Source organism: Rhinichthys klamathensis, unplaced genomic scaffold (assembly GCF_029890125.1).
Source record: "Rhinichthys klamathensis goyatoka isolate OS25496 unplaced genomic scaffold, OSU_Roscu_1.1 h1tg000191l_1, whole genome shotgun sequence".
In the NCBI taxonomy this organism is placed as follows: domain Eukaryota; kingdom Metazoa; phylum Chordata; class Actinopteri; order Cypriniformes; family Leuciscidae; genus Rhinichthys; species Rhinichthys klamathensis.
Genome location: NW_026606717.1, coordinates 4,025,843 through 4,035,101, shown reverse-complemented (window position 1 = coordinate 4,035,101; position 9,259 = coordinate 4,025,843). Strand labels below are relative to the sequence as shown.

Sequence of the window (9,259 nt, the reverse complement as noted above, 5' to 3'; positions counted from 1 at the left end):
GAACCGAGCTCCCAACACCGGACCGGTGTTGGGAGCTCTTTGCCATCGAGTTGCGATCTCGACAGATGCTTCCCTCACCGGCTGGGGAGCGGTAATGGAAGGCCGCTCGGTTCAGGGTCGGTGGAGGGGTCATCATCTTTCTTGGCACATAAATTGCCTGGAGATGATGGCTGTCTTCAATGCGTTGAAGCAATTCCTCCCAGACATGAGGGGCCATCATGTGCTCGTCCGTACAGACAACACATCGGTGGTCTCTTATCTGAACCGTCAGGGGGGTCTGCGGTCGCGTCCGCTTTGCAAGCTGGCGCACCAGATCCTCCTGTGGTCTCTGGGGAAGGTACTCTCCCTGAGGGCAGTGTATATTCCTGGGGACCAGAATATTGGGGCAGACATCCTGTCGAGGCAGGAGCTGAGGCCAGGGGACTGGAGACTCCACCCCGAGAAAATTTGGGAGTTTTACGGCCAAGCAGAGGTGGATCTGTTTGCGTCTCAGCATACGACGCACTGTCCACTTTGGTTCTCCCTTACTCACCCAGCCCCCCTGGGGCTGGATGCTATGGTGCAGACGTGGCCGAGGCTACGTCTGTACGCATTTCCCCCTGTTGCTCTGCTCCCAGGAGTTCTGGAGGTAGTCCGCCAGTACGGAATAAGCCTACTGCTAGTAGCACCACGCTGGCCGGGTCGGATCTGGTTTGCGGACCTGATCCATCTCTTAGACGGTCCTCCCTTGGAGATCCCGATCAGGAGAGACCTTCTGTCTCAGGCCGGGGGCACAATATTTCACCCCCGACCAGAGATTTGGAACCTGTGGGTTTGGCCTCTGAGGGGGCCCAACTCATAGAGAGTGGTCTCTCAACTGAGGTTGTTGAGACCATTCTAAGCTCCAGAGCTCCAGCTACTAGGAAACTATATGCGCTGAAATGGAAAGTTTTTTCTGTATGGTGTCACCGACATCAGTGGGATCCGGTTAACTGTTCTGTGAACACAGTACTCGAGTTCTTGCAGGAGCGCTTTACGTCAGGTCTATGTCCTTCCACGCTTAAGGTTTACGTGGCGGCCATTGCGGCTTACCACGCCCTGGTGAGGGGTACATCGTTGGGTCGAGACCCCCTGATTACACGTTTCCTTCGTGGCACTTTGAGGCTGAGGCCTGCGACTCACACTAGGGTGCCAGCTTGGGATTTGGCAATAGTACTAGAAGGGCTGTCTAGGGCTCCGTTCGACCCCTTAGATTCGGTTTCAGAGAAATTTCTTACCCTTAAGACTATCTTTCTTCTAGCTATTTCGTCCCTTAAGAGAGTTGGAGATCTTCAGGCCCTTTCGATTTCCCCCACTTGCCTTGAGTTTGCACCGGGGATGGTCAAGGCATTCTTATAACAGGGATATGTCCCTAATAGGGGTGGCACGGTTCACAAAACCCACGGTTCGGTTTGTATCACGGTTTTAGGGTCACGGTTTTCGGTTCTGTACGGTTCTTGTTGTTATTTTTTCTTTTAATCTTTAACACTCCAGAAATGTACTTCAGCATATGATATATAGCTTAATTATCCACAATTTAGGATACAGTATTAACAAAAATGTTATATCATGCAATCATGCACAAACTGAATTTGACTTGACTTTAAGCACATTATTGGGACCATCTCCGAGGAAAGCTATAGGTGAGATTTTGATACAGCAAGAGAGAAGACGTTGATGACATGCTTTTCGTTTATTTGGCAAAAAAAGTAGAATGTGTATCACTATCTCTACAGGAACTTATGTGCATTTTTAGCACACAAAGATTGAAATTAACTTGCATTTATCAAACTGCCAACTTAAGTGTAGCTCTTACAAAAATTGTATCTTTTAAAAGAAAAACTCTTAAAACTCTCTTTTAAATAAGTCAAAATACATGAAACATAATTGCCTATAATTAGGCTATAGCAATATCAAAGGCCATAATCATAAAGTGAAACATAAGTTCAACCTCAACACAAAAACAGTATCAACAATGCTTCTATTCCCTGAGAGTGAGGATACACTTTTTTCACTTGAAATTAAAGTACAGTATTTGGAAACATATGACTGGAGTTCTTATCTAAACTTAAAGTGCCACTGTAGCTGCTATATATTTAAATATCATAACATGAAATCCAAAATGTTCCCACACACCAGACTTATACGACGCTGGCGCATCCTCCAAATCCGGTTAGCCTTCCTTATCTCTCCCACTTGCCACTTCTCCGCATGCCGTGACCTGACACTCCATACCCCACTTTTACTGGCGTGTTCGAGTTGAACCGCCGCTACACAGAGCGATTAGTAATGACATCAAAGAACCGCGAGAGTGATTGAAAAGCATACGGAGCCGTCGCTCTCGCGGTACTATGATGTCATTCACCGATCGCTCTGTGCAGCGCCGGTTCAACTCGAACAAGCCTCAAATGTATGTCCACACACGTCTTATTTCCCGCAAAAAGGAAACACACGTCTGAGGTCACATACGGGCACGAGGCTACATTGCGCATGCGTCGAACCGTGAGACACACACACACGCTCCGAACCGAGACAAGCGAACCGAACGGTTCGGATGTTTTTTCATGTACCGTGCCACCCCTAGTCCCTAAGGTGCCGACCTTGATTCCGAGGCCTATTGTGCTGCAGGCTTTCTGTCCTCCTCCTTTTACATCTGCGGACCAGGAAAGGCTGAACCTCTTGTGTCCAGTGCGAGCACTGGATACTTATGTTCATCGGACATCTTCAATGAGGAAGTCCGACCAGTTATTTATTTGCTTTGGATCACCTAAGAAGGGTCTTCCTGCTTCTAAACAGACGGTTAGGAAGTGGATAGTTGAGGCTATTTCACTTGCATACGAGTACTCTGACCAGCCGTGTCCTTTGGCGGTCAGAGCTCACTCTACGAGGGGTATGGCGGCCTCTAAAGCCTTACTATTTGGAGTTTCTCTTCAAGACGTTTGTGATGCGGCAGGCTGGTCCTCACCGCTCACATTCGTCAGGTTTTACAGCTTGGACCTGGATGCTGCCCCAGGTTCTCAGGTGCTTAGAGCTTAGTTTCAACAGACTGACACTCAGGTACTTGGAATTCTGGCGTTTTGGGTATTCTCGTTCCCAAAGCGTCGATGACGCATCGCGAGTTCCCTCGAAAGGGAACGTCTCAGGTTATGACTGTAACCATAGTTCCCTGAGAAAGGGAACGAGACGATGCGTCACCCTGCCATACTTCCTGCATCCCTGTGATCGGCTTGCTTCGACATTTTTGAAGCTAATGCCGGGTTGCACCGGATGTGCTTTTATCCCTTCCTGGTCATGACGTCACCCGCCCGTGACGCTCATTCTTTCCATTGGACTAGTTGACATTGATGCTCAGACGCATTCATGCTGGGGGCGTTCCCAAAGCGTCGATGACGCATCGTCTCGTTCCCTTTCTCAGGGAACTATGGTTACAGTCGTAACCTGAGATGTTTTCCACATATGCCGACACACAAGTGGTGCTGGACTGTACAGAAATATTTTGTCAAACACCCTCATCTCTTGTTCTGCAAAGTGAGGTGTTCTCAAAGTCACACACCACTTTCAAGGCCATGATTGGCATTGCCCCCCATGGTCCCATCACCTTTGTCTCTCCATTGTATGCAGGTTCTATGAGTGATAGGGACATTTTCAGAACTTCAGGGATTACAAAATTACTCTCAGCTGACATGGCAATTATGGTAGACAAGGGGTTTCTTGTGGATGGTCTTGTACCCTGCAAAGTTTACCGGCCTACTTTTCTGTCAAAGAAAACTCAGATGAGTAAACAGGATGTTGAACAAACACAGTCCATCGCCCGTTTGCGGGTTCACGTTGAAAGGTGTATCCGGAGAGTTAAAGAGAATAAACTGTTTGAAAAAGTTATTCCCTTATCTGTGTGTGGGAGTATTGATCAACTGTTCAGTGTGGCTAGCTTCTTGGTAAACTACCAAAATGGACCCCTTGTCAAGGCATGGGCAACTCAACAGTGAAAATCTAGACTGACTGTATTTTTCTCTATGAGCTTCCATATACTTCTTATATATTTTGTCATTTACTATTCCGTTTTTTTTTTTTTTTTTGTATCTTGTGATTTACCTTTCAGAAAATTGTCTGAAATGTTAACAATGTTTACATTTGTCATTTATTGTCTTTTACACTGCCAGGAGGAACACAAATACATTAATTTAATGTATTTAAAGAGTTAATTCAGACATTTATTATACAAGCAGCAAATGTTATATGTAGTTAGTGCAGTTGAATTTAGTTTATTGATGTATTGGTACTCACCTGCACTAGCTGTATGTCCAACATGATGTTGCTCGCAAGGTCCATTAAGGTATATGCACCATACTTTGCTGAGTGGCCTAAAATATATTTGTATGTGTGACTACATATATATATATATATATATATATATACACTACCGTTCAAAAGTTTGGGGTCAGTGAGAATTTTATTTTTATTTTTTGGAGGAAAGAAATCAATACTTTTATTTATCAAGGAATAATTAATTTGATCGAAAGTGACAGTAAAGACATTTATAATGTTACAAAAGTCTTTTGAACTTCCTATTCATCAAAGAATCCTAAAAAAAAAAAAAAACTGTACAACTGACAGACCAACAACTGTTTCAACATTGATAATAATAATAAATGTTTCTTGAGCATCAAATCCTCATATTATACTGATTTGTGAGGGATCATTTGACACTGAAGACACTGACACTGGTGATGCTGAAAATTCAGCTTTGATCACAGGAATAAATTACACTTTACTATATATTCACACAGAAAACAGCTGATTTACACTGGAATAATATTTAATACTATAACTGATTTTTGTTGTATTTTTAATCAAATAAGCGCAGCCATGGTTAGCAGAAGAGAATTCTTTTAAAAGTATTTAAAATCGTACCGACCCCAAACTTTTGAACGGTAGTGTATATTTATACACTCACCTAAAGGATTATTAGTCTGACTTCCTGCTCTGCTACTGTTCGGACGCTCTTGCTTACCGCTCCGCGCTTTGCTCTATCGCTTTTATATTTTTATATTTTATATTTTATCTCCTTTTATCACCTAATTTTAACTTCAGCTAATCAGCACAGTGCTCAAACGCTTGGATTACTACAAAAAAGCAGAATTATTTTATTCAACCAGCCTCCCACTGCTTACATTCCGGGGAAGAAAACACAACTGCCTACATTCTAAAGGATAAGAGAAAATGCCTCTTCTGGAATCTACTTGCTGCACTAACTGCCAGAGACTTTTACAAAGGATTGTAGTTCTTGAAACAAAGTTACTTGTGGGACCACCAAACCAGACGGATGGATTATTGTAATGGACTCCTCACTGGCCTTCCTAAAAAGACCATAAGACAGTTGCAGCTCATACAGAACGCTGCTGCCAGGATCCTGAGCAGAACCAGAAAATATGAACACATCACACCAGTCCTCAGGTCTCTACACTGGCTCCCAGTTACATTTAGGATTGACTTTAAAGTATTATTACTGGTATATAAATCTTTTAATGGGCTAGGACCTCAATATATTGCAGATATGCTCACTGAATATAAACCCAACAGATCACTCAGATCATTAGGATCACATCAGCTAGAAATACCAAGGGTTCACTCTAAGCAAGGAGAGTCTGCTTTTAGCTATTATGCCAGCCGCAGCTGGAACCAGCTTCCAGAAGAGATCAGATGTGCTCCTACAGTAGTTACATTCAAATCCAGACTCAATACACATCTGTCTAGCTATGCATTTACTGAATGAGCACTGTGCCACTGTTCGTCCGACTGTTTTTACTGTACTTTATTTTTTATTCTAAACTGTTTTAATTATTCTTATGTTTTGATTATTTTAATTTCTTCTATGTAAAGCACTTTGAATTACCATTGTGAATGAAATGTGCTATATAAATAAACTTGCCTTGCCTTGCCTTGCCTATTAGGAACACCTGTTCAATTTCTCATTAATGAAATTATCTAATCAACCAGTCACATGGCAGTTGCTTCAATGCATTTAGGGGTGTGGTCCTTGTCAAGACAATCTCCTGAACTCCAAACTGAATGTCAGAATGGGAAAGAAAGGTGATTTAAGCAATTTTGAGCGTGGCATGGTTGTTGGTGCCAGACGGGCCGGTCTGAGTATTTCACAATCTGCTCAGTTACTGAGATTTTCACGCACAACCATTTCTAGGGTTTACAAAGAATGGTGTGAAAAGGGAAAAACATCCAGTATGCGGCAGTCCTGTGGGCGAAAATGCCTTGTTGATGCTAGAGGTCAGAGGAGAATGGGCCGACTGATTCAAGCTGATAGAAGAGCAACTTTGACTGAAATAACCACTCGTTACAACCGAGGTATGCAGCAAAGCATTTGTGAAGCCACAACACGCACAACCTTGAGGCGGATGGGCTACAACAGCAGAAGACCCCACCGGGTACCACTCATCTCCACTACAAATAGGAAAAAGAGGCTACAATTTGCAAGAGCTCACCAAAATTGGACAGTTGAAGACTGGAAAAATGTTGCCTGGTCTGATGAGTCTCGATTTCTGTTGAGACATTCAGATGGTAGAGTCAGAATTTAGCGTAAACAGAATGAGAACATGGATCCATCATACCTTGTTACCACTGTGCAGGCTGGTGGTGGTGGTTTAATGTTGTGGGGGATGTGTTCTTGGCGCACTTTAGGCCCCTTAGTGCCAATTGGGCATCGTTTAAATGCCACGGCCTACCTGAGCATTGTTTCTGACCATGTCCATGCCTTTATGGCCACCATGTACCCATCCTCTGATGGCTACTTCCAGCAGGATAATGCACCATGTCACAAAGCTCGAATCATTTCAAATTGGTTTCTTGAACATGACAATGAGTTCACTGTACTAAAATGGCCCCCACAGTCACCAGATCTCAACCCAATAGAGCATATTTGGGATGTGGTGGAACGGGAGCTTCGTACCCTTCGTACCCTGTATCCCACAAATCTCCATCAACTGCAAGATGCTATCCTATCAATATGGGCCAACATTTCTAAAGAATGCTTTCATCACCTTGTAGAATCAATGCCACGTAGAATTAAGGCAGTTCTGAAGGCGAAAGGGGGTCAAACACAGTATTAGTATGGTGTTCCTAATAATCCTTTAGGTGAGTGTATATGGTCATAATAAATGATACGATTAAAAAAAAAAGACTGACAAAAGTACATATAAATTTAATTAATCAACACAGCTAACACAATTATTATTTTACCTGGTGAGTCCGCTCTCATATCACCACCCGCTATCACTTTGTCCCCCTGGCTTAGCTGGCGCAAGACTTCTTCTTGTTCTTTCTTCCACGTATAGATTATTGCAGGTTCCAGATACATGCTGGCATGCTTTCGAAAAGTTCTGTGTGTAATCATCTTGACATGCATTGCGTTGAATACCTAAGTCATATACAAAACATTTTTGTATTTAATCCATTAATTATATTAGTGAATTTCAGTATTCCCTTTCCAAGTACCTTTTGTAATTTGAAGAAGGATGCGCCAGTGAAGTATATGGCAGCAGATAACTGGAGGTTGCTCAAAGATGTGCTGCCAACAACAGGTTGGCTTTGCCATTTTCTAAAGTATTGACAATGTGGGCACAATTGATCAATTGCAACAAAAGAACCTTTTCTTCGAGGCCGAACGTCACAGCATCTCGTGCACACTGGGCAGGTTTCAAAAAGTTACAAGAGGCACTTTTCAAATACAATGTATTTTGTATCCTGCTCTATCGATGTACATCTTCAAACGAAAGAAAAAAACTAATTACATTCCAACAAAGTTATGTGATTTCTTAAACAGGCTATAATGAGAATAAAGAAGATAAAATCCACTTACAGAAGTTGTGATGACTCTGTGACAGTCGTGACAGACTCAGCTGGCTCATATGTTGTGTCCTGACTATCAAAGACTTCAAAAGAAAGACTTTTCTCCTCCTCCAGTTCTAGACAAGCTTTTTTTGCTGGCCTAAAATCCTTCAAAGGTGTTGAAGTTGTGAATGGAGCGCCTACACTTTTACATGACACCTCTGTCTGTGTTCCTATAAAAATAAATACAAGAATTTAAAATATATATATTATTTATACATATGTTATGTACTAAAAACATTAACTTCAACATTTAAAAACAAGCCTATATGTGATATGTCAGAAAAAATACAACCAATCAACCATTAACACGCCTTTAAAAAATACAATGTACAATGTCACATTATACATTAAAATGGCTGACCATTGCCACCAATGAAGACTTTTTTTTTGACATTTGTGTTTAAAAATGTTAAAATAAGTTGAGTTGACAGAGATGCTACTCACATGAGTGACAAATGTACAGATATAAACAAACCTTTGCTTCTGAATTTAGGTCCCAAGGTTCCAAAAGCCAGCTGTGTGCCCTGTGATGTTAAATTAAATTCTGTTTGACAAGCTACATCCTTCATAGGTGGACTCTTCTGCGACTGATTAGACACGTACACATAATTATTAGTATCAAACGATCTGTAACAATGCAATACTAGCCTATCAGATTATTATTATTTTTTAAATAAAAATTTTACTCACATATTGTGTTGCACCATTCCTGTCGGATCCAATAGACCCCTTTTGCGCCGACGTCACTATCTCAGGGAACTATGGTTACAGACGTAATCTGAGACATTCCCTTTCGAGGGAACTCGCGATGCGTCGATGACACTTTGGGAACGAGAATACCCGAAACGCCAAACTTTCAAGTACCTGAGTGTCAGCCTGTTGTCAACTAAACACTAAGCACCTGGGACCCTGGGGCAGCATCCAGGTCCAAGCTGTAAAACCTCTCGAACGTGAGCGGTGAGGACCAGCCCACCGCGTCACAAACGTCTTGGAGAGAGACCCCAAAAAATAAGGCTTTAGAGGCTGTCATACCCCTCGTAGAGTGAGCTCTGACCGCCAAAGGACACGGCTGGTCAGAGTACTCGTAAGCAAGTGAAATAGCCTCGACTATCCACTTACTGACCGTCTGCTTAGAAGCAGGAAGACCTTTCTTGGGTGATCCAAAGCAAACAAATAGCTGGTCGGATTTTCTCCATGAAGAAGTCCGATGAACATAAGTGTCTAGTGCTCGCACTGGACACAAGAGGTTCAGCTTTTCCTGGTCCGAAGAGGTAAAAGGAGGAGGACAGAAAGCCTGCAACACAATAGGCCTCGGAATCATGGTCGGCACCTTAGGGAC

At 42.7% G+C, this 9,259-nt stretch overlaps 1 long non-coding RNA gene across 1 annotated transcript; it reads right to left on the bottom strand.

Moving 5' to 3' along the window:
* Positions 1–4,254: 4,254 nt before the first annotated feature.
* LOC130095420 (uncharacterized) lies at positions 4,255–8,155 on the bottom strand. Its single transcript, XR_008808105.1, has 4 exons — positions 7,889–8,155; positions 7,525–7,792; positions 7,270–7,447; positions 4,255–4,379 (listed from the first exon to the last, which is right to left on the bottom strand). It is a non-coding gene; the product is annotated as an uncharacterized LOC130095420 (long non-coding RNA).
* Between the last annotated feature and the right edge of the window lie 1,104 nt (positions 8,156–9,259).